At 41.9% G+C, this 27,026-nt stretch overlaps 1 protein-coding gene across 5 annotated transcripts in view; it reads right to left on the reverse strand.

Moving 5' to 3' along the window:
- Positions 1–27,026, reverse strand: part of SPSB4 (splA/ryanodine receptor domain and SOCS box containing 4) — a 181,773-nt gene that overhangs the window by 76,716 nt on the left and 78,031 nt on the right. For 2 of the 5 annotated variants that reach the window (XM_072867944.1, XM_072867943.1), the window contains exon 1: positions 17,458–17,980. The exons of 1 other annotated variant lie outside the window; for it this stretch is intronic. The gene's annotated coding sequence lies outside the window, so the exon portion shown is untranslated. Of the gene's footprint in view, positions 1–9,565; positions 9,584–17,457; positions 17,981–27,026 lie in introns of those variants that run through there. 2 more of the 5 variants (XM_072867940.1, XM_072867945.1) reach the window with 1 other exon arrangement.

The following is a 27,026-nucleotide window of genomic DNA, read 5'->3' on the forward strand; positions in this document are numbered from 1 at the left end:
TTTAACAGGAATACCCATGTGATTCCACAATTACCATAAGCTTACAGATGTTCAAGCTGCTACATCCCTTCTAGCACCCCTTCCTATTCATTCTTCTCTTTTGTCTTGCAGCCACCTGCATTCAAATGGCCTTGAGATGGGTCTGCCTCAGAAAACTAGTGGGTAAAATCTAGTATTTTATTTTGCCAGGTTATTTTCAGGTGGATAAGCCCTCTGATCTGGCACATCCGACAGTCATGTAAACACTTGCTCTGGCATAAGGAAAGGAAGAGAAAAAAAATTAAAAAGCTGAAAGGCAGAACCATCTATTTAAGCAGTAGCCCAAATTGTGGAGTGAATTTCCAGTTACTTCAAGCTGTACTAAGGGGCACAGCTGAACTTCACGTCTAAATTCAGTACAGTCATGAGCTTCTGCTTACATCTTCCTCACCCTTCTGGCACGAAATGATGCATCTTTTATCCTTCAGCCACCCTTCTGTTACAGTAAATACCTTCCTGTCTTTCCTGAATGCCTGACGTAGCCATTTTGAATATTCAAGTGTCAGCGTTATATTAAAAGAGCAAATTAACACATGAAAAAGGCTTAACACTAAATTGAGAATTATGTTTTTAGCTCTACTTGGCATTTTCCAGGATCATTTACCATTTTACATTTCTACTCAGCCATGCTTCACCAAATAAGTAATACCAATAGGTGTCAAACCACGTGAGATTTAAAGCCCAAAGAATAATTAAGTTTTAATATTGCAATTTATCTCCAGCCATTACTACTTTTCACCAGCCTAACATTTTTTAGACAATTTATTTTACTCTTACCTCTACAGCTTTGTAGAGGATCAATACCCCTAAGCTTCAATTTCAAAAACAGAACATTCATTAAACAACCACAATGGCTAAATACCTTCCCATTACCTTTCTTTTGCTGTAATGTACAGTGGAGCCAGTTCGCCTTCAAAATGAAAGAAAAGTTAGAAAGTCATAGATGAGAAAGACTCCTGGAAAGCATCATTCCTTACTCTAGCAAGCAGCAAATCCCAGGGGACGTGCCAGAGATTATTCCTGAGAGAACTGAGGGGAGGTCCAAAGATGGTAGAAAGTGACAATCATACAGACAAGAGCTCCTCTAGCTTAACACAACTGTTCACCAGAACTTTATTGTAACTGCAGAAACTGTAGTAACATGCTCTGGTGAAAATTTGGCCCCTTAGCTCAAGGTTCAGTCATAGTATTATACGTATCAGTGTATTCCAAGCCTGGTGAGTCTTTGTAATTCATGATGCAGCCTAGCTCTACAACTGGTTTTCTAGGAGCAGTAGCATGATGAGGATGGGGGTAAGGAGGAACACCCGCTAATAGCAGCTCTTCTTTTTTAATCACAAGGCTGCTGTAAGACTTACCAGACTCTGCAAGAGATGGCTCCACTCTCACAGTGCCTGTCTATATGTTTTGCAGTCAGTGGATGAGTTGAGTGCTTAGCCTCTCCACCTTTTTGTCTACAAAAAGACATTCACTAACAGCTTAAAATTTGCAGTGCTCTTGGAATGGCTGAGATACTTTTGTCATCTTCTTTTGCTTTTAAGCCTTACTTTAATTCTCAGTTGAACTGAAGCACAGCATACAAACAATACCTGTCAGATGCTCTCACCATTGCTGGGCCAGAAGCAAACCCATGAGATGCTCCAGCTGAAGCAGCCCATTAGAGGCAGTTCCTGATCTGACCTGGATGGCTTTAATACTTCCAACAGTGCTGCCAAACTCCAGTGACAAAAACATGTTGTGCCTCTGGCCAGACACAACAGACAAGAGTTGAAGATATTCTACACCCCCTGCAGCAAGTTGAACACACTCAAAAGATTATGATACCCAAAAAGGCTGTCTCAGACAAACCACGGGTGATCTGTTATAGGGGAGCCACAAATGCACGCAGGGCTCAGGCCCGTTCCCTCGGCTCAGGATTGCGTTGGGAGAGGGGGAGGGCTGGGTTGGAGGGAACCCAGCCATTGTACTTGCACAAACACATAGAAGATGAATACACAAGAACAAGTTCGGTCCTGAACAAAAGCGTATTCTTTTGTTTAATAGGAAAATAGGCTTACACAATCACACCATCTGCATCCCTCCTCACCCTTCCCCCTTAACTATTTCAGTCAATAGCCACCACGAGCCAAATTTGACACTACAACAGCAGGCCCAAAGGTAACTATGTTCCTACAGGAGGGGCAGCTGGGGAGAGGACAGACATCTTGGAAGCGACCCCATGGAAGATCAGGCTGGGCTGCGAGTTCACATCTTGCCAAGGAACCCAGAAAAGAATGAGCTCGCTTCAAAGCTGTAACTGCAGGCAAAGCGTCCTAAAGATTTCAGGTTAAGTCAGCCACAAGACACAAATCCAGGAAGCAATGCTTCATTGGTCCTGCAGTTTCTAAACTGACTTCTTTTACCAAACAGAAATTAAGTAAACAGACTTGATATAATGAAGCATCATCACAAATTCAGATTATGTGGATGATTTTGTATTTCCCAGGTGAGGTGACAAATGAAGTTACATACAGCTTTTGAGCACTAACAAAAAGACAAACCAACTTCCTGTTAAATAAATGTTTTCTCAAAAAAAACCTCAACACATTTTTTTAAGCAACAGCAATGAATTTCATCTGTCTTAAACACACGCCTCTGCTAAAGCCCATCTGCCAGCAGAGAACAATTGCACAGACAAATGAGGATGGTAGAGAAAGTAATATCATACAAACAAACCGCCTGAGCTCCAAGCAACAAAATTGATTTTCCTTATGCACATAAAAGCTTTCCCATTTTACAGAGTAGCATTTTCGTTTGTGTTTGCTATTAATTTAGGAAATAGGGCACTGGGTAATGCAGGAGAGGCTGGGAAAGGCCACAGGGATTTAAGGAGTTAAAGATTTACAGCCAGTTATGGCCCCATGTCAAGAGTCTGTGACTCCTCCTGAAGACACACACCTTGGTGAGAACCCAGGATGGGTCTCGGAGCAGTGAAGGCTACGTGGAATGTTATTTTCTTTCCGGATCTGTCATTTTCCTAGAGCCAAATTAAGTGGAAAGGCTGCCTTTTCAAACAAATACTGTTCTACAGAGAAAAAGTATCCCAGACTGTTTCCAGTGTTAAAATCAGAGAGGGCCTCCAACTAGGAAAAGCCATGGTGAAAGAAGTCACTACTCTGAGTAGCATTTACATCTCTTTGTTACTGACCTAACAGTGTACATCCTAGAAGAATTTCATGTTACAAGTGCCAACAATTCCAGGTATTTTTGACCACAGGAAACTACTTTAAAAACCCACACTAGACTTCCTAATAGAGGCATGGATAAAAATAAATCAGCTTTGTGCCTACCTACAGGAGTCTCAACACAGACTATGATCTCTAAACTCAAACGCAAGGTCTGTATTTCTCAAAATAACTTCATACTGAAGTTCCCACTGCTAAGCAGTCTTCCACAGAGAATTTTCTTTCAAGTGTCATTTTATTTGTAACAATTAATTACTAATCATATCTCATTCTTGAATGCACTGGGGGAAGGCGGGGGGGAAGGGGGGGGGGAGAGATTGACAATTATTTGGAAGAAAATTGTACCAGGATGCAAGTTTTGATGGGAATAAAAAGATATTAGTACTCAATCTCTAGGTGTACTGTCACTGAAATAAAATAACTGCCATCACTTTCTGGAAGTCTTGGGAAAGCTATATAAAAATGAACATGCCCCAATTAATTTTTGCACAAACCCCCCGTATTTTGTATTATTGCAAAGCATCTTCAAGACACCCTCTGAATTTTCCAGACACCAATTCTCCAATAACTCAGGCAGGCCCCTGCTTTGCCCTGAAGAAAAATAGGCTCAGTCTAAATGTGGATCAGCAGCACTATACACAAAGAGAAGGCATATCAGTAAATACAAGCTGAGCTCCATCAACAGGTATAATGTAGAAAGAAGAAGAGAAAAAAAAAAAGAAATATTTGTTCAGAGTTTTTAATTCTGGAAAAACAAGTGAAACCCTAGATTGCATTGGGATATACAGACCACCTTGATTTCCAGCATAATAAAGAATAAAAGTAACATTTCAAAATGTCTTTAAAAGTAAGACATTACTTAAATGTCTTTAAAGTAAATTTTTTCTTCTAGGGGAAAAAAAAAAAAATCATTTTCCCATTGAGTTATAAAACCATAACACACTCAATATGGCCCGCATTGCCAAACAAATACTGGGAAAATGATTCTTTTTTCAACTTTATCAGAGCTAGACTTGTTTTTGTTCACCACATCCTTAAGAACAGCACAGGCAGGATAGAATTGAGTTGATTAATACAAACGTCCTTCCAGAATCATTTGATGTCTAACCAAGGTATTCACATCAGCATAAATGCAAATTTGCATTTATCAAGCAAACTGTGGTTTACTATTGCAAAAGACTTGGAAGAAACACACAAACCGCCCCACTCAGTTGAATGTAAAACCAGGTCGGATACTGCACAAACACTACAAATTGCTTCAGTAGAGAAAATCAAGCCCTTTGGCCAACAGGTTAAGAAAAAGTACCTAAAGGTACTAGAGGGGTTTTAAGTTTCAACCAGTCTTTCAAAAGACAAACTGACATATACTTTTCCCAGAAGTGTTGTGCAGACACAGAAATTGCTACTAGAATCATGGGATCAAGAGCAGTTGTGCATTTTTATATTTATCATTAACTCTGTTACAGTATACAGTAAAGACAGATGAAAAACAGAGCCAGGTTTGAAGAAAGTAATTTACACAGTACGGAAGCTAAATGGAGTGTTAAAATACATAAGTTTATGAATGCTTCTAACTACCTGAAGAATCTCTTGAACAGCGATCTTCCCCCACAGTGAGGGAAGGAATGAAAAACAGGTATTTTCAATTCCCCTGCATATCACCTTCATCACAGATTTATGGCAGAGGGCTTTCTGTTACAATCCTGGTCTTTTCTGTTACAATCCCGCTCTTTCCAGTCTCCCTCCCCTTTCCACCCCCTCCCCTCCTCCTTTCCCTGTGCATCCCATTGTCAGCTTCTTCGCTACTGGGGAGCCACATGTGGCTTGCTTAATCATGCAGCCTTCCTGATGGACTTACATCTGCTCTCATATTAGAACTCAGCTATTCACAAAAAGCTGAGACATCCCCCAAATAATTACAATTAGGCAAGACTAGTTTATAAAAAGCTACCTGGCTCTCATTAGTCATGGAGACAAAAGATTCTACACCAAACTCATCTCACTGCATAACAGAAGGAAAAACTTTATTTGTGTGTCCCTGTTGGGTTTTCTCTTCTTCTTAAGAATTAAGGCTTTGACTCTCCTCCACCTTCAGAGCTCTTTTCCATGTCAGTCTTCTTGACCTCACTCCAGAAGCTTCATCATCACAACTAATCACTATGCTCCTATTTTCATCACAACTATCACTATGCATCCAAGATGCTGCTCCTATTTTCTCCACAGGCACTGGCCCACTCCAGTTCCTGAAAGACCACTTGTTTCCAAATTATAAAAATCAGCTGCAAATATTAACCACAGGTGGGATTCACCTAACTAAATTTAGATTCTATGATGCAGATGAGCTCATAACTGCGATAAAATTAAGGCCTGTAAATGCCTATTTTGCAATGGACATAAAAGTAAATCTTCTCCAAAATTAGAGGAGAAAGAAGAAGAAAGAATTCATCTCATACGCCTCCAGAACCAACATAACTCATTTAATGTTCCCCTCATAATCAACATCGAGAAAGGGGGAGAAACCAATGCATATATAAGACTACCAAAAATACTCAGACATTCTTCTCATATTATAGTATCTTTTTAAGACTTCTACCTCCACCTCCATAGCAAAGATTCTTAAGGCTAGTACAGCCCACCTGGCACTGCTGGAGAGATCACACAAGCACACTCAACCACCACCTTCCATTAGGTAGCAGATACATAGTTCAATCCCAATCTACAGACCCACCAGTAATTATCAAAACATTTATGTCATGATTTTGATTAGTACAGTATAATCAAGAGGTGTAGAAAAGGTAGCAGTAGTGTCAGGGTCTTCTCTGAAATTCTTGCCAGAAAAAAACAGTTATAAACACAGATCCCCATTTCCAAAGCTATTGCAAGGATTTAGAGACAATCTATGTGAGACACCACTACTTCTAATACTGAAAAAATACTTGTATTTATTCAGAAAACTGTTCAAAATAATCTGAGGCCATGTACCAGTGGAACTGAGGGCATATTCCTGCTGTGAGGGCAAGCCAGAACCAGATGGAAAGACCCGTAACTTGGAAATCAACAATTTGTTGGGCCAGCAGCTGAAAACATGGAAGATGAGCCACACAGAGCTCCAGGTTACCACAGTACCCAAAAGTCAACCCTAGGTTTGCGCTGCAGTTACTAATGGGCAAGTTCTCTAGTACCGTCAGGTTTCATCTCAGGCCACTTTTCTGTGCTCTGAAAAATAGAGGACGCTATAGCATAACGACCATTCTTACTGGAAAGGGAGAAAAACATCCTCGAGGAAAGCAAACAGAGAGAGATGGACAGGAACCCTATGCTACCATCTAACTTCCCTATCTAACATCCCCATCCCTATTCCCTAACACTGTAAAGATAAAGCCTTTGGGTAGGAAAGAGGATGTACCAAGTTACCTGCTAAGGACACTGGTGGTACAACTAGGAAGCTTAGTTATATTCCAAAGTGGTCCCTGAGAGCAATTCCCTTGCTTGGGAACTACTGCCTTAAAATAGTGGTCAGAATACAAGGGCAGCCACTTGATCGGTGAGCATAGGAGGAAAAGTATTTGGTGAACTGTGCCACAGCTGCAGCCAACACAGACACACCCAAGCGCAATGAGAAAACGCACCTTCAAATGCTGTAACTGGAACATGGCACACAGCATTCTTGAACAAAGAATCCCATGTATAAAATCTTCTCAGTCACTGCTTTGGCCAGGCTCTACCATAGATATACCAGCTACCTAGCTCAGGTACCAGAGGATGGCATTCGGAGCTAACCTTGCACTACGAAACACAGCTCTGAAGTAGAGTAAAAGGCAAGGGGAGAAAAAGGGCATACTCTTCTCTGTTGAGGAAGGATTCATAGTGACCTAAGCAGGGGGGAACTTTCAATACTAATAAAAAAATAAGGTAGTCAGTCTCCATTCAATTGCACTGTGCAGAAATCACTATGATTTATGACTTCTGCCTAGATCCAATTGCAGAGAGGAAAAAAACCACCCGTGTGTGCCTCTCATACTAAGCATACACCATCTCATGTCTGTACAAGACACAGGAGCAATTGAGGCTGCCTGCTTTACACAGACAAAATATTAAAGGAATTAATTCCTAAGGCAATGGGAAAACACTACATGGGAGAACTTCTAAGTCACAAATTCTGCTTATTTAAGCTAAGCTGCTTAATCAAGTTAATTGAAGGAATTAAGAAAGCATCTGGATAAAAACACGTTCACCAACCAGTCTCTAGCTGTTCCTGATCTTGTGTTACTTTTTCCGAGCGCAAGCTCCCCTGCTCACACGGTACAATCTATCATCAGCCATTACACTGATTACCATCCATTAGTTTTGCAAAGTACAGGCATTAAATTTAAACCTACTTTTGTTATTTATTTACAAGCTATTCACATACTGGATATGAAGCAACTATATAATGCTTTGTGTTAATGAGAGAAGTGTAGTTGAATATTAGAGTTACATTAAAAATCACTAATAGAAGTAATAATTCTCTTCACAAAAAATTGTTTACTGAATTTTTGTTTGGTAAGATGAGCAGGACAGAAGCTTACACTCTTTAAAAATACAACTGATTAATATACAGTGGGGGAACAGGTAAGAACCCATGAGAATTACAAGTTTTAAGTATCAGTCCCATAAATACAAAAATTCAATTAAAGTGTCATTCTAGAAAACACTGAGAACAGAGTTGGGATTCTTACAAAACGATGATTTTTCTTCCCTGTTATTAAGGCAGAGTGATTAAAATGAAAGATAATCCCCTTTATTTCAAAAGCTAATTATTACATGTAATAAAAATTTCTTCTTGCACCATAAGAGACCTAAACGCAAGAACTGAATTCTACCAAGACCATCAACGCACACATCTTTGCTGTAATAAGGTAACTGCTTGAATTTTCCCTTACAATTATATTTATACAACAGACTATCAGGCTCGGCTTTGATTTCAGCATACCACGTTTCTTACCACTTAGGAAACCAAACACAGAACAGCTGTGGAAGCAGAAACCACTATATGCAAATATTCAGATCAAAAAAAGTACAAGCAGAAAATCCATTGTGAAGACCACTTCAGTGGGAACTCTGTGATGAAAGTTGTCTTAAAAAGCCAGTTATGCCTTGGTGGAAGGATATCCAGAGGAAGCATCCACACACATTTCTCACAAGGGGTGTAAAGAGATGCCTGCTCTGCACAGTTTAGATGTCTGAATGAGTTAAGTGCCCAAGTTGCCTATAGCGCCAGCATTGCTCTGGAGGAACCGAGCTGCTTGCTACACTCACTACTATGTTTCCTGCATTGCTAATTCAGACATCTACATTTAGATGCCAGATTTAGGCAGTGGTTTTCCCCACTCTTTCCAACACACAAAATGAAAAGAAAAATACTTCTGCATTAATTCACTATCTCCATCCATTTGCAGAAGCAAAAAGGATGTCAGGCCTCCACACACTGGAATTACATTACACCAACGATCAATCAATCTCAGTAACCTCTAGCTACAGGGAAAGAGAAATAGTCTTCCCCCTCATCTCCTGAATAATTGCACACCAGGCAGCGTTCACTACTAAGTCACATTTCTGCCCAAGCTCAGGCATAGCTCCTCCAAGTTCCAAACTATTTTACCACAGGGAAAACAAAGTCTAAAAATAAAGGGACTAAAGGGAGAGGGTTGGCTTCTGTATTCATTAAGACTTCCTGCTCCAACATCCTCTATTAGCAGGATGTGAATGGAGTACAGCAGTAAAAGCTAACTCATCAGTCAGCCTCATGTCCCTGGAGTGTTGATACACTTCAGCTTGATTTCCCTTTGGTGTCTTCTTCCAGCAGTCCAACTGAGATGGCCTGGCACATATGTATTTTTTCTTCTCTTGAATTATGATTCAACATTGCTAGAAAGAGGTACATATGAATAAAAATAAACTGTTGATTCTTGTTACAGGGTCTAAGAGTGGGAAATGCAAGCCAATTATCAATGCTGTAGGTGGCTCACTGAAAAAAAAATAAAATAAAAAACCAACTGAGGGACCACTGTATCCCTAGACATGAATTCAAGGCAGCAGCCTCATGCACTTTCTCCGATCCCACTGCAGCTTATTGAGGCGAGGGAAGGTACGTACCACATCAGTGCTGACTTCTCACCAGAGTTTGAGCATCACAGAAGTATCTTGCAGCAACTCTGACAGCTTCATTTGTGCACCCTGCCTATGAAGTCTATTTTCACTCTCCATTTCATTTTTAACTCCTGATGAATACTTAAGCTTAGTCCTTTTGAAAGATTAATCACCTTTTCTCCAGGTGCACCTCCAAGAACTTGTGCTGCTGAATGTTCCTCTCCCCCCTTCCTCCCACTAGGTCCATGCTTCAGTACACGGCTACCGGGAGATCTATTGTACAGGCGAGCCTCTCTTCCCTTCCTTCTCTCCACCCACACATTTTGCTTCACATACCATTAACACGAACGTCAAGAAACTTAAGAACAACCAGTACATATTCCAGGTCTCATGCTCATGCTTGTTTAATACATCTTGTTATATTTAAACCTCAAAGGTTAAGATACGATACATGTCGTAACAAATCCTTCCTGAGCACATTCTCACATCTTTGGTAGATGATCACTGCACTTACAACACTGCATCTTAGTCTAAACAAGCCATCAATGAACTACATGTAAGATTTTCTAGACTACTGGAAACAGTTACATCAGCACTGATCAAAGTACAAAGGAACTTCTTTATTTTATGTTTTAATCATTTTAAATAATCAGCGGCCTCAATGCATTATTTGCCTTTGAATACCAAAGATTATAGAAAACACACCCTTTTTATCTTGCAACATCAAAACCAAGGACTACATAAATAGTGAATGATCAGTATACTCTGAATTAGAAGTGAGAATATCACAGTAAGTATTACCCAGATGTTACCAGCATCAGAGACTGACAATACTGCATGTAGGGACACAGTCAGTAGCTGCCACAAACCAGGTGTAATACTAATATGCAGCAACACAGTCAAAATGAGGTTGGGATGGCAATGTTTGCTGCATTTTATACACTTAGATGTGTCATCATCTTTAGTTCAAACAACTTCTGTCATCTCTGACATGCTTGACAACAGTTTTCAACAACAAGGGGAAAGTAGTATTTTGGCTTCTTTATGCTGCATCATAATTTATGAAAGCAAGACGACATAATGTACCTACACCTCCTTGCGAGGTCACACCCCCAAAATAACCACCTAGCTGCTGTGCTCCACAGACAGGGACTTTGCTAAAGCATGGGATGAAACCATCCAAGCTCAGAATTTAATTTATCAACAGTCTCAGGTTTAACACATGCCCAAGGGCATGCTGCTGCTTCTTTCCTATGCAAAGAATAAAATAATGACCCTGCTCAAGTGAACTAGCTGGAGCCCCAAAATATTCCCAGGGCCTTGAAAAAGTCCAGCACGTGCTAGTATCACACACCGAGGTCCTCAATTTAAGTCCAAGTAGATCAGTGATAAACCATGGGGAACAGATACTCAATTCCCCATGCAAATATGTCACACAAAGCTGAAAAATTATCTACAAGTCAATCTTTTGACAGGTTAAATAAGGATAAACTTTGAAGATAACCAAACAAATGGAGTAGTTAAACTTTAATTTTAATGGGCTTTCTTTAACCTCAACTAAACGTCTCTCTCAGCCAGAAAAGCAAATAATACAACACAAACAATGCCATAAAGACCAGATTTCAATTTTAACTCTTAAATCCCCCAATTAGCTACACTGAATTTTGGGATCATTTTTAACTTAAGCCAATAATTCACATAAATGAAGTCAAATACAGGATATGCTACAAAATTATATGTAATGACATAACTGAGCAAGGAATAGTAGTATGAACAAATTAATATTTGAACTTTATTTTAAAGCAACTATTCACTTCAAAACACTACAATGGTTCTGCTGCCAAAAGCACATGACAGCCTTTGGTGAGGAACACAGCAAAGCTTATTCTGGAGACAGAGTCCAAAATATTTAACTTGGAAAACAGAGTTTCAAAAGTATCAGTACTGGCCCTCAGATTGCTCTGTATGTCCAAGCTACCCTTAAAGTAATTCTCAATACAAGAAACCTTTTATAATTTAGCTAGTAACTTACAAAATAGTTAAAGCTCTGAATGAAAAATTCACTTTACCCAACACCTAATCCAACTATTTCCTTGGCTACACATAGGTTTGACTGTCGCAGCATTTTCTCACCTGTGAAGTAATACAGTCATCATTGACAAAATTGTGCATTGTGTGGCTTCTATCAAAAATAATTTAATTATGAAATAAGCTCAAGATTTTAGGGAATAGGTCAGTGTTCAAAGATAACAACAGCCAACTTTCTTCCAAGCCATTTCTGGCCCTTGCTAGTAAAACTATTTTTCAGAATATTTTTAAAGAAAAACAAAAAACCAAACTCAGATTATGACCATGCCTATGATCACCACTTAGGGATTTCTGTGGACAGCACATTCTCAGTATGAAATGTACCACTGACATAAATACTTTGTGCAACAAGGCTTTCTTTTAAAATTATGACCTCCAATATCTAACAAAAAAATGTAGCACTCCACTGGAGGGAATTTATTTCTGCATTCCTTGAAGAGGAGATGGAGGAAAACCAGTAAAAATTAAACGACAATAGAGTGCCTAAACCTTGCAGAAGTTTTGAAAAACCCCACCTTTTTCCATGCCTAAAGCTATGCAAGTGCTCTCACATGATTAACGCCTCCTTGAAAGAGCAATTCTAAATAAGCTAATTTTTAAACATTCAAGAAACACCACTTTTAACAAAGGCTACTGAATTTAAAAAGAAATGGAAACAGCATTGCTCAGAGTACTGAATACTGCAGTCTAATCACGAGAAAACCTGAAAGTCACATGAGGTAGCTGCTGCTGCTAGGTGTAGAAGGAGCTTGAATGGTCTCTAGGAACCAGCCTCACTTTCCCCCCTCACACAGACCTTTGCCGCATCCAAGCACCAAGCAGAAAAACTGCTCAAGAAATACAATAGCAAAATGCAAGTCAGCAGTACTCACTGTAGCCCTTTATCGCAGCCTCAAGACAGAGTTGTTCCAGGCTGCCCAGCCCACCTGCAGGAAGCTCAGCAGCTAACCCACCAAGGGGAGCTTTCAGGAGACAGAGCTAGTGCAGTTCAGACTCTGGTTAGGTTCCAGGGCATGGACCTGTTTCTGCAGGAAGGAAATCCTCATTCTTCTGACAAGACAGCACAAACACAGGCAATCTTTCCTCTCTCTCAAAAGTCCTGTGCTAGATCTTCTTTGGGAATTGTTAACATAGGAAGGGACAACCCAGTCTAACAGAAGACAAGTGCACGCCAGACTTTGGCAACAAGGTAAAATGAGAAAGGCAGTATTAGAACGAGCTTTTGGAAATGCACATATTTAAAATCAAGAAAGCAAACTCAACTAAAGAGTCTGCTGTACAGCTCTGAAAGAATTATTTTGCAATCGACTCAAAGATGGATTTCATACATTGCCGCGCTTCATGCTGCACACCAAAGCGTACTTGTCACTTCAGCCTCTGACAAATCCTCACAGATAAAGTTGCTAAGTCACCCGCGCTCTGCAGTGCAACACAATAAAACCTGTCATCTGACACCAGTCATGAGCAGGATTAGTCAGTGATGTTCAACCCAAAGTTATACAGAATAAGCAGAGAGACGCAAAAAATTAAACAAAATACTGCTCAGCATTGGTCTAAGTTCAAGTGACTTCAGCATGAAGAGATTTAGGTCAAAGCTGAGCACCCATGTTTAGCCTAGGTACTTCACTTCTTCCTAAGGAATAAAACAGATATAAACTCCTTCATGTAGTTTTTTTTTGTTATGGACAAGACACAGCAAATTATGTTAAATTTCTGCATTTCAATCACTACACACATTAGGAGCTGCACTGCATTGGCCTCTGAGGCAAAGACAACATTCCTTTTAAAAAAAAAAGGACACACACACACCCCCTAAATATAAATATATATATATATACGCATATCTAAATAGGCTAGTACCTGTCACTACTCCGTTTTTGGTCCAAAAGGAACCAAAGGAAGAAGTGAGCTCCACCCAACGCTCCTGATGGACAGGCCCAGTCTTTAATAGAGCAGAGGTAGCCAAAATACAGCCATTCAGGTTTTAATCAAATATTGCCCATCAAATTGCAACTGCAGTTCTTAGCTCGAGGTCGTGGCACCCCACGAGCACTGCTCTCTGTTACGCAGCGTTGCTCCCAAAACGTAAGCCACTTTTTTCTTGCTCTCCTCTTAAATGCATTTTTCTATGCTGCCACCAAGGCTACTGGGGCACACTGTTTTCTTTAAGCTTTGCTTTAAAATTAAATCTCTTCAGGGCAAGGATTTTTCCTTGCTAGGTCATGGATGCTACCCATCATACTGTCAGCTTTCCACACACACACACAAAAAAACCCAAACCCCAATTTTATCACTATACAATCTAAAGGACTGTGGGCTGTAAAGCAGTGCAAGCAGCTGAGGCAAGGCAACGGCATTTCCTGACATCATACTGGACATCATCTTAAAGCAGGATTCAGATAGCACCCACCATTTCAAATACTTTTACCCTGGAGGGAGCACAGGTCAAGTACACAGGTGTCTTCAACCAACATTATCTCGAACAGCGTAACAAAATAACTTTCTCAAAGTAAAGGACAACAGTTGATTGTTCATTATTAGTAAACTCTGGATTCAGCCCTTTTGGAGCGGTGCACCCTAGTATATTGGTAGGATATGGTCTACCAACTGCATTAGCGATCCGCACACACCTTTTTGAAGCAAAAAAGAAAATAAGCAAGACACCCCAACCAACAAACCCCCACAAACAACCTGAGCATAAGCTAAGTAAAGTCAAAGAAGTCTGAAGACGTGACCTACTCTTCCAGGAAGCACGTGATGCATTAACATTTTATCCTACAGCACAACCATACATCAGCTAACAGAGTTCTTAATCCTCTAAATTACATGTTAAAAAGACAGCTTTAAGCCATCCCTGAAGGATGCGTGTGCTGCAGAGAGTGACACAGATTCACCAGCATGTACGCAATCCCACAAAAGATACATGTGGGCGAGGTAGGTATCTGGTCTGGCAAGTTTCAGTCCACAGCACATGTTTATTCTCAAACAGTTAAGTCCAACAACAGTAACTTCCAGAATTATTAGCAAGTATTTAGCTACAGATAGCAACCTTACATTGAGTTTTGACTTAAAAAATTGGTCAGCTGTTCAACAGGCAGCCTTAAGCATTGCCTTCATCACAGAAAATGGCTTAATAAATACTTTAAGACCCCAGGAGAACACGTGTGGCCTGCATCTCCATTAGCCTCAAGTTGTGTACTGTATTAACATAGCTCAGCAAGCCTACACTAAATTAGCTGTGTCCATCTGAACAGAGTTTTGCCAGCATGGAGCCCTTCACTGCTCAAGAAGTCACGAGCCCAGGTTTGTTTCCTGGATGCCGTCAGGAAGGCAGGCACACCACCACACCACCCCCACCCCACCCCCCTATACCAGCCTCCACTCTTCTCCACCATCATTCTTGCCTTGGCCTTAAGCCAGGATTTCTGAAGTCCAGCAACATTTACGTCAAACCTCTGTCCTGGGAAACCTGCTAAAATGAAAATACGTCTAGATTTCCTTTACGCAGATATTCTATTAAGAAGAGTGCATTTATACTTACTAACCGAGGGAGGAAATGGAAGTGAATTATCAAGGCCATTCTGCGTTACCATTATTCAAGCTGGGATTTACCATGCCTGGAAGCACTCTGAAAGCCTCAAATTTGCACTGAAGTGATGTTGCCCCAGCACAAAAAGAATCAAGTAAAGGATGTCAGTGCAGCAGTAGTGAACAGCGATGCAGGCTAAAGAGAGGAGACAGCTAAAACACAGCATGGCTTACAGAACTTGAATCTGGTAGAGGCATCCCTCTTTCTACCCTCCTCTCTTGACCAAGAAGAATTATGGGAATGGGACAGCTAGGTATCTGACGTGATGTTGCTGGTCACTTTAACCAAGTATTTTTAACAACTAACATCTCAGAAAACCATGCTCTGCTTTCTTTATCGATTGCTGTCACTATGCCTCCAATGTGTAGGCAAAACAGCTCCCCAAAGGGAAAGTCTCCAGCTGTCTGAATTAAGAAAAGCCAACTCAAAGTAACCATCACACAGGGTCCTGTGGCGTGGCATGGAGTTCCACTGTGAAAATTATTTTCCTTCCCCACAAAGAGAGGACAGTGACCTATACATAGAAGAGGAGCAAACAGTGATTGTGAAGGAAAACAAGACAAAAATAGCTTGCTCGATTTTTCTCAGTACATGGAAAATCCATTACAGAAGTTTACACAGCAACAATGAAGCCTGACAAGTTAATGAGCTGCTGCTTGTGGAGTCACAAGAGAGATGGCCCATCATTCAGAAATTCCTATGCTGCACAAACGCGCATCAAAGATGACTGCAATTTGGTCAAACCAAAAATCAGAAGTCTGGTTCTTTCAAGAAGCAAAATACTGGATTAGTACTTCAACAGGGGAGGGTTGTGCTTCTATGTGAAAAACCAAAAATCTCACAACTCTGAGAAGCTCCTCGCAAAAGGTGGCACTGCTTTATTACTCCCAAGCCCCAAAGCCTGTCGAACAGGAAGCCTGGTGTTTCAAAGCTGGCTGAAGTGACATTTGCAAAGACAAACAGAAGTCCAGTGAGCGCACTGGTAGGATGTAGGGGTGTGAGCACAGGGCTCTCCAAGCCTAACAGTGCCAGTATGTACTTCCAGGGCAACACCCACACGAGGGCCTCAGCAAGGCAGGGAGCTGTGAAGTTTTATCATCCTTGTGACGCAGGGAAGTACCGGGCCTCCCTTCAGCCCTGGCAGGGACGCTGAGGCACAGGATGGTCATCCAAGGACATCCAGAGTCAGCAGCAAGACACGGAGGCATATTAGCTACCAAGAAAACCAGACTTCCATTACCAAGGCCTGTCATAAAACTTCCGCTTGTTGTTAAGAGAACGTACGGTATCTGGCATTACTCTGTCAGCAGCACCAAATAACCTAACGGCAATTTGATATTCATGTCCCTGTGGGGCTGTTTTAGTTACAGAAACAACATTAAAAATGCAGCATCCTTTGAGATAGGCTGCACAAGCCAGGCCAGTTTCAGCCACACGCATCAAGAGTAACTCTTTGGGGCTGTTTTTTCCCCGGAGGATAAGCTCTTTCACAACGTGGAGATATCTTATCAGGGATTGCTTCTGTCACCGAAGGCAAACAGAGCGCTGCGAAAATATCAGTTACGACCTAAGTACCGAAGGGCTGTAGCCAACATCAAACCAGCGACTGTAGTAGTAGCTGGCCACCTCTCTATATAGGACGCTTTCCCCCCTGGAGCAGTCTGCGCTCCGGGACCTAAACACAGAAGAAATAAAAATGATTTGCTGCCAGCACGGACGCTGCCACATCAACTTCCGCGGCTGCCCTTACACCGAAGCCCTCTCTCCAGGAATGAATGGGACCGAGGGCAGCGTTCAGCTCCCCAGCCCTTGGTCCTTCTGCCGAACAGCTACCTACCAACGACAGCAAACCCAACTGCCTGGCTGGGAGTTTTCAGAAGTACCGTGAGGGCAAATTCAGTCAATACCTTCCTTTGTTGAAGCCCAAGGCTCGCATACAAATTCGGGCTTGACTTGACAAAGGCTCAGCTTGCCTCTTACTCTCGCTGAGAAGATAGTTTAGTATTTCAGATGTGCCTAAACAGTTGAACTGAGGTCTGGCTTTTACTGCCGGAAAAAGCACCAAGTAACCACTGTAAAATATTAGCTTGTGGCAATCGTTAGGCAAGGGGTTTTGCTTTCACCAGTGCAAAGTCAAAAAACTCAGTTTATAAGAAACGTAAATCTTTAGCTAACATCTAGAAATAATTCTCTTTTATATCTCAGGAAACTAATTTCTTTTATAAAACATTTCATTATAAACCAGAAAACGTTTCAGAAGTGTGTTTCTTTAAACACCAGCTTAAAAAACAGCACTGTTAAAAAAAAAAAAACGACCTCCTCCCTACATACTGTGCAACAAAACACAGAATTCCCACGAACAGCAGAACCCACCCATCGCAAACTTACCATAAAAAACCGCCGGAGCACCTCTATCGATCCGCTATGCGAGCAGAAAGAATCCGGAGGGAGAGACGCGAATCACAAGTAAACAAACTCAAAACCCCGGCCGCTGTGACTTGCAGGAGTATCCCCTTCTCACGGTGCTCTCCCCGGGAGGCAGACCGATCCCAGCCGCCCACTTCCAGCGACTGCCGCCGCGCCAGGGCCAGCCGCTGCCCCGGGGAGGCGGGGGGGAGCCGGGAGGCGCCGCGACCCGGCACCGAGGCGGGCGCCGCGCCCGAGGGGCTGCGGGCGGCTCCGGGGCTCGGGGCGGCGCAGCCCCGCTCTGCTCGGCTGCGCTCGGCTGGGCTGGGCCGGGCCGCCCGGGAGCCCCGCCCGGTGCCCGGGGGCGGCGGGGAGGCGGGAGGCGGCCTGCCGCGGCTACCGGGCTTTGTGCGCGCTGCCTCCCCCTGGGCCGCCCGCCGCCGCCTCATGCGAGAGCCGGCGCAGCTGGGGAGCGCGGCGAGCGCCGTGCCCCCTCGCGAAAGCCGATCCCGCTGATCTCATCACCGCGGGCTACTAATCCAATGACCGGGGAATTAACAACAGATGGCGACGCCCCTTCCCCCCGCCCCGGCCCCCGCGGGCGCAGAGCGGCGACCGAGCCGCCGCCCGCCGCCCCCCGGGCCAGGCAGCGCCCGCCCGCTCCCCGCAGCGCGGCCGGGCCGCCCCGCCAGACCCCGCCGCCCGCGCGTGAAACTCGCCCTCGGGCACCTGCAAACTTTCCCGAAGAGACAGCCCGCGCCGCCGCCCTCCTCCTCCCGCGCCGCCGCCGAAGCCCTCCGGGCGAGAGGGAGCGGGCGAGGCGCGCTGCGCGGCGCGGCACGGCCCGGGAGGCTGCTTGGCACCTCCGGGAAAAGCCAACGCCAGTGGCTGCCTTACAGCTTGTCTCTCTGAAGAGGAAGCAGAAGAAAATGCCAAAAATCCTGCTAGTGGGTTCCTGTCGGCACCTCACGGTCTGCAAGGGAGAGCCGGAACTGGGGACGGGGCAGAGATTGTGCATGGGCTTAGTATAAACAAAGCAGGGATATTCTTGGGGGGGTTTTGCATTATTTGATCTCTCTAGGCCATATACATGCGGGTGAAGCTCTGAGTACACTTTTGGATGCCAAACCCAAACACACACTTCTAGGTAAGCTTCAAGTCTTCTACACGGCTACAGGCGAGGCAAGTTCTGTCAAACCAGCGCACGTTATAAAACAGTCAAAAGGCAAGCGCTTTCTTTACTACTCATCAATACCGGTAAATACCAACCTGGAAATCAGTGGGGTTTGATCCTAATAATCTCTGGCTCCAAATCCCCCTCCCACCAGGAGCACCAGCATAGGTTTACACAGATGTTGTGTTTTCCCCCTCACACACGCAGCGCTTGGGTCAGAGCTCGAGATGAGGTGTCAGATGCTGCTTCTCCTCACGCTGTCTATGCACTTCTCACCCCAAAACTCGATTAACCTCTCTGAGAGACTTTAGAGCAGTCCCTAAAGGTGACGTAAAATAACTTCCTCGTGCAGGATGAGACAATAAAAACTTACAAAGGTAAAGAACTTACATTAGGAAATATTTTTCCTCAAATTCTGCCATTGTACCTGTGCTTTATACTTCTGGGGATGGACGTGGCAAGATTTGTCCCCCTGCTGTTTCATGGTGATATTTATTTCTACATTGTTTTTATTTCTTCTACTAAAATCTTCAGACAGGCTTTTAGCAAAGAACTGAGCCAGACAAGAGAAATACCCACGCTTAGACCATAAAAAAATGGAGAGGAAATTCTGCAAATTCTTTGAGAGTCTTCAGTCAAGAAATCCTCAGTACAAGCTGCAGTAAAACTGGCCATGTGGGCAGAAAAAGGGTCAGATAATGGCAGCACCCCTTCTGTGGGGACCTAGAGGTGCCTCCAGGGGTCAGACACTCCAGAAGCCTACCAAAATATTTTGGAAAAGAGCACTAAACTCAAGTTCCTCTCCAGGCCCTGCATAAGCACCTACGCCCCCAGCCTTTGGGATAACTGCTAGAAGTACAGTAAATAGAAAACAAAGGATGAGTGGGAGTTTTCTATATGCCCCACAGTTCTTTAAGCCTAGAAAAGGCTTTCTACTGCTTCGCATTCCCTCAGGCGGTCTTTGTCTGGTTTATATATACACATGTGGAAGTCTTGAAATGAGTAAGTCGTCTGTGCTCTGTACTAGCAGACAAGTTACTGAATTTAAATCCTCCTCGTGGATGTGAGCACCGGCTAATATCTGTTCCACAGCACTCATTTGGGAGAGAAGCCCTAGAACAGGCAATGTTTGAACAGAGTAAGGGGCAAGCCTGTGCCTTGAAGGATGTTTTGCTTTCTTTTCCTCAGTTTTTAACAGACTTATTTCTCTTACACACTTTCCCAAAGCAGCAGTGTCTCCTAACGCTTTTTTTGGCAGTAAGCAGTATGTTTTCCAGTGTAAGTTGGGATGTGGTCCTTCGTGCCTGTGCCAAGCTTGATGCAAAAAGTGAACTTGGAAAGACTTTCTAGATGGTTTGTAATACTAATTCTACAAAAGAAGATTAAAGAAATTACATTAGAAGTCAACTTTTGTATCTTTTCAGCAAGCTTTAGACATGTAGGTCTGAAAATTGAACAATGAAGAGATCAGTCAGGCAGCACAGAGTTTTGGGAACACACTTCATGTGCAAATGTGAAAACACTTGAGGGTGTAGAAAGTGTCATGTTGATTAATGATGGCTATAACATGCTATTTGTATATAGATGAGAATATATATACACGTCTCCACAGGGCTCATTAAAAGAATAGGAGACAATCACATTTTAAAATATTAACACGATTTTAAAACAGACTTTAAGCATGGTATAGATACAGCCGGTTCTTTTGAGCTGATCTCATACAATACCTGGGGAGGTAAGGGAGAGGCGCATGTTTGTATAACATTACAAACCTTTCAGGATAAACTCTGTGACACAAAATCAACAAAATGAACCATTTGGTACAGTTCCTGGAGCTGCATACCATGAAGGGCAGAACCCAGGCTGTATCATAAGCATTGCGCATTACTCAGATTCCCCAAGTCTTCCACTGGTTTGATTTACCTCACAAAATAAAAATCACTGTCAGAAAGGAAGTCTTAAGAATAATACACATTTCTCTATGTGACTGGGAAACACCACTGTTAGGTGGTGAGGGGCAGGTGAGAAATCTTATGCCTCTCCTATCTGCTTGGAATTGCTGGGCAGAGAGTTTGAGAGTAAAAACCGCCTGCTGCTGCCCATGAAAGAGCAAGTGCAGTTCAGAAAAGAAGATGAGGAAAAAGAAAGTTGATTTAGATCAAGAGAGAAGGCAATAATCTGCTTTCTACTTGTATTACACATGAGAATCGTAGTTTGAAGTTGTATCTTGGCATCTGAGCTTGGCAAACAGAACTAAAAGAATTAACTGCCCAAATTTGTTCTTCCCATACACACCTTCAAGGTAATTTCCATGCTTACCACATGGTGAACCTTCATCCACCCTCAACTCTGCTTAAAAGTAATTAGGGAACATTTCCTGCACACATGCAATAAGTACTGAGCCCTGACCCTACAATCCATCTAAATAACAAATCAATTATTTTATCCACTTGGTTTCTGGGCATTGCTATACTCGGGGTGTCAACATCTACTTGGGTTTTTAGTACCAGGCTGAGCTGCTCTGCTGACAGTCCAGGCTGCCTGCCCTGCAGCCACCCGGCTTGCCGGTCAGAGCTGCCTCACAGCACAGGCAGAAGGAGCTCGCAACAAAAGACCATTTAGGCACTGCTTCTATATCCCGTGTGTCTACGTCCCTGGAATTCTTCCTGTTTGGATGCAGGCCTGAATGCAGGTCCAAGTTTTGGGCGAGCTCCAGATAAGGGCAGAGAGGAAAGTTGAGCAAGGCCACAAACAAAAGGTTATCAGCTGAATGGCCAGTATGGACAAATCCCACCTTGAAGTCCGCAAGACAGCACAAATACACAACTGAGATTTATGGATTGTGAAGAACTACGTTTCATTGTGCCATATTTTCCATTTAAGGTGCTTAAGCAACCCATATTATTTCTAACAGCCCTCTTAGGTACAGCAATACTCAATCATCATTCTTATAGAGGAACCAAAGCTGAGAATTATGATGAAAATCTTTGTTTTCACACATTTTAGATAGCCACATGAAAAGACATGACCTTAGCTATAGTTGTCTAAAGTTCACAAAATTCCCACACAAGACGTTTAAATCTGAAGAGTAGTCCAGTCCCTAAGCTCAGCTTCCATGAATGCTGGACATCTGTGTCAAAGGATCCAGAGAAACACAGAAGCATACACCTTCCTCTAACCATTCACAGCACTATCTGGTGACAGAGCTTTTCTACATGGGTGTTTGCATTCTGACCCGGCCATGTACTTGTAACAGTGAATTCAGACTTTACCACTGCTACTTGGAGTCTGCCAAAACTATTAGCCAGGCAGCTAGGATACATGCACCTCTTAATGAATTGCAAAATTGCTACTGAGACTGAGATCTGCTCCCATAGGTCATTGGGCAGAAGTTAGAATTTACTGTCTTAGAGTACATCCCCCTACAACCACAACGAGGAAAACCCACAGAGATTAGGAAATCAGTATTTGCATAAATGTTTCATTGGTTCAAAGATTCTAAACAGAGGAGAACCGTTCTGCATGCCCCATTTGAGAAATAAGGATGGCATTCAGAAATACTTAACATTGCAGAAGTAGCTTATTTTAAAATGTCAAAAGTCCGCCTATCCCAAAGCACAGGTACCCAAGCTCTCAGATGTATTTCCAAAGCTTACTATATACTTCATATCCTATAACACAGTCAAGTCTCTTCCCCAAACACATCAGATAAGGGAAAAAAATATTCAGACTATACACACACAATACTCTCAGGTAAGAAGAAAGCTGCTCAAGTCCGCTTTTGTTTTGCTCATGTATTATCTTCATCAGAGCTCATGGTCTCAAGGACTGTCTGAAGTAACTGATTGCTCTGTGGAGTTGGTATTCAAGTCTTTCCTTCATGCAAAATTTAGTTGGACATAGACAGCCATAAGTTTCCACCAACACATCAAACAAGACAGTCCAAGGTTTTTAGGGAAATGTTTTTTCTTAAACACGGTAATGACTACTTGGCCTGTGCCAGCAGTAAACAAGGTAGGGACATCTCAGAGGATGCAACAGAATCAATTGATAAACAATGGCAATAGTTATTACAGTACTGAAAACAATCCAAAACTCGTTCTACTTACTTATTTTGGGTTCTGCACAACCTAAAGGGCAAATTCCAGTGGTTAAATTCCAACACAGAAACCTCTGTCTGAGAATGATCTCTGAGGAGGTAGTTCCTGTTTGGGAAGCCCAGAGAGCCCGTACCTCCACTGGCTGCTGCAGTCCAGTACAAAGAGGCATTTTCTTAAAACTTGCTTTGAAACTGCATCAGACCCTTTCAAGTCATTACAACGCCACAAACCCCATCAGAACCTGACTGGCAGCTAGTTCACATCACAAGACTCTGGCATTGTGGTCTCCGCTTTGAAATCCAATAATGCACGTAATCATATTTTGCACTAGCTTTAATTTTCAAGTGGTATTACTACATAGCACTTCCCGGAGTACATTATAGCAATCAAATACAACTATAGGAAGGCCCATTTCAGGAGAGAAATCAAACACAAAATTTTCAGTAGGAAGAGATGGATATAGATTCTGGGACCATGGCTGTCACAGGAACACTTCAAACCAAGCAAGTATACAAGACTGCTGACACTGCAGTACATAATGTACTTGTTTTGCAAAAGGACAGTGACACTTTTGAGTTTGGGGTGCAAGTGGATCCTCATTAGCTCACTTAAGTCTCCTCAATGCATCAATATCATCTTGGCTTGATTTAGACTGAATCATGACTGATCCAACCCCCTGGATCATTAGGTCACTGTGTATTCATTCTGTTACATCAGCTACTACACAAGTGAAGGAAACTCAGATTAGATATTATTGATGCTTCTGATAATATTGGTACATGTCCATTGAGCCAGTCAAGTGAGATAATAGGTCTTTAAGGCCTCCCATGGGAAAAGTTTTGACTTCATAGTTAGCAAGAAGTGACCGCAATGATCCTTCTCTCCTATCTTTTTCTTTTAATGTGAATACGACATCCCAAAATAATTAGTTATGGAAAGCCACAAGACACATACTTTGGATCACAGGCAACTTGAGTGTGCAACACCTTAGCACATTAGCTGTTCTTTCCAATCCTGTCATGAGGAGCTACTGTGGGTAGATGTCACCCAGATTTCCCCACGATGTACTTCTGGAAATAAGTAATAATGTATCTCTCATACACAGTGCCCAGAAATTTTTTAACTGAAACAGACTGGTTTTTGTTTCAAAACTGCTTTCCTAAACTACTTGGTGGACAATTTCCACAAGATTTCAGAATGTAACTATCAGGCAAATGAAGAGGTAGGTCCAAAAAAGATCCTTCTCTTTGAAAAGGCAGCATTTATCCCGCATTCTGCCTTGCTTCTGGAAGAAAAATCCTGCATTTTCCAAAACTTGTGGAAACTGTATCAAAGATGGATTTATTCACATCCTCCCTATAAAAATACACTACTGCTGTTACCCAGCATATTCCAGACATTCACCTTTGTTTTATAGGTTTTTATATATATATATAAATATAAATAAATATTCCAGGAATATTATATATATCTAAGAGTTTTACTGTTTCATAATCTTACCTTCTATGTTAAAAAAAGTCTGGTGCTAATTACTACTTCTAAAAAGATAAAAAACCTATTTAGTTGTTAGAAAAATATGTTTCAGCAACATGCCTCAGAGAGCTAAAAAACCAATTTACATTAATACATTTTTCATCATGTTAAACAAACACACAAACAAAAAACCCCCACAACTTTGTTTTCCTAGCCCTGAAATACTTACTGAAAGATACCACTTAAGCCTGATTAATATCCATGTGGACTCTTTTTTTGCTCAGACTGATTACCAACATCTGAAACTCCAGGAAACTCAATCTGATACTCTCAGGATGTGTCACAGTTTTCTGTTCCCTGATTTAAAGGGCAGAGGGGAGGGGAGAGCGCCTCAAAGGTTTTCAGTTATTGCCATTGCAAATTTCTGGGAATACTCTAGCAACTGTAAAGTCTTCTTCTTGAAAGCATTTTGTTTCAGTAAAATTAAACTGCTAAGTATTCCAGGTATCAAATATGGCCTGTGTGAATTCAGAACATACAAAAAAGTCTGTGTTAGTTGCTTAGCTGCAATAATCTAGACAACAGGATTTAAGAGATATTCCACTAATTCTACTGTATTTTCTGGGATTTAATCTTCAGCTTCTGCAGTGCTTGCTTCCTCAGCAAACCCAGTAAGTAGTTGTAATTTATTCAGCTTGTCCCCCCTCTTCAAGATTTACAGTGATACATATCTTCGGCAATTTTCCCCAGGAGATCTTTTGTTTCTTCAACTTGAAAACATCCATTCACATCAAAAGCAAAAGTCAGTACAGTTTATTATCCATTAGACAATTTGAATATGATTCTTCTACTAAAGGCTGTGACTGCAGGCAACCATCTGGGGTCTGGACGCACAAAAGGCTGTTCGTAAGGGTGTACGCACAAAAGCGCCATGGGGATATGGAAGTGTGTACCATACAAAGACACACGATTGTCGTTGGTTTTCTGGGGTTTTTTTGAGGGTGCCATAAGCATTTAATCAAAGAATTAAGCATCAGGGAGGCAGCCCTCAGATGGCAGACGTCAGCTCCAGCAAGGACAGATGGTGAACAAAGGTAAAAAGCACACAATACGCATGAGCCAGCTTATACAAGAAAGCAGTTCCACTCCTCAATAAAAGTGTGTTGCAACTCTTGTGACATCCCATGTTGTGAAGTGAAAATGTATCATTTTCTTTATGGGACTGTCACACCTACAGGGCCACTTTCCAGCAACTTACAGTATATGCAGACTCTCTGTTAATATTTTCTCTGAAGTATTACCTACCCTACCTAGGACGATGCACAGGGCTCACAAGAGACATACAATCTCTGTGAAGAAAAACAACGTTGACTGCAGTAGAGATACGGGTCTGGCATAATTGTTTGTCAAGGGGAATGCATCTCACTGTCTTTTAGAACAGAAACTCAAGGTCTGAGGAGACAAAGAAAACAATCTCATAATTTAACTCACCCAAAAAATATACCTGAAAACCACTACTCACTTACTTTTCAATCTGTTATGATTGATTTAAAAATAGGATTTATAAAGTAACAAGTTGCCCTCCAACAAAGCTTTTTCTTATGGTAATGTATATGCAGGTTATGTGATGTCAGATATAGTGGCATACATCCCACTGTTAACTAAATAAACTCTGACAGACTAAGTGTACTTCTAGCCCGTCTTGTACTTCTCCAAAATTTCCGAAAACAGAAGATATATAGTTTAACATCACATTTAAACAGCAAGGATATAGTGACTTCCCAGGCAACAAAGCTCAAATATTTAAATAAAGAGCAGGATGCCAGCAGGAAAACTGAAAAATCTAAGAGATCATAGGTCAATACAAATGAGCATTAGTCTTCCGATATGACACAATCCTTGCTGAATTTGTAAAATACTTAAACTATTGCAGTTGCTGTTGTCTAGGAGAGGAGAATAAGTCTTTCCTTTTTCCTTTTGTAGTATTTTCTCTCTTAAAAAATAGAATGAAATAAAAAAAAAAAATATGCAGAGGCACTTGCATAAGGGGGTGTGCAAAACAATCTCCTAATTTAAAAAAAATTACCATGCTCTGTCTTTCTTCCTATTCCTATATAGAGAGAGGAATATATAAAAGTCTTGAAAGACTTTTCTTGTTTTGTGGAACATTGCCCAGGCGTGGACATGTTCAGCATCTTTGGGAAGGTTGTCAGTTGTTCACTTTAGACTCTCTGAAAATTGACCCATGAACAAATAGTGGCTCTTTGTGGATTAGCCCATCTGCCTTCCAGATGGGGGAAAAGGTAGTATCATAGTAACAGCTGCTCCAACAAGTATATCAGGTCATAGAAGAATAAGGATGAGGGGTAAAGCGAGGAGAGCTAATATTCAGGAGGCGTGTGAATTTTGAATGAGATCAAGATGAACAAATACAGAAATGTGTCACTGCCATATCAGCACACAGAAGACACAATGCAAGTTTAAAGAGGTAAAAAAGAAATCAAACAAGATTATGTTAATTTATTTAGGGAAAGAAGGAAAAGCTATTCAGAACTAATATAGAGTCCCCTTTGTTATCTGCAGTTTTGGTGTAAAAGCCCCTAAATCTTGAGACCCAGGATTTCTTTTGCATCTCTATCACAGCAGAGCTTCAGACCTCAAAAATGAAAATGAAGTGTGTGTGCAGTTGGAGATGTGCTTTGTTTTTCCACCTTTGGAGTTATACATGAAGTCATAAATCAAATGGTCCTGTTCATATTGATGTAGCTAAGAGCTAGGCAGAATTTCCATTATATCAACGTATT

This window comes from Ciconia boyciana, chromosome 7, assembly GCF_034638445.1.
Source record: "Ciconia boyciana chromosome 7, ASM3463844v1, whole genome shotgun sequence".
Classification (NCBI taxonomy): domain Eukaryota; kingdom Metazoa; phylum Chordata; class Aves; order Ciconiiformes; family Ciconiidae; genus Ciconia; species Ciconia boyciana.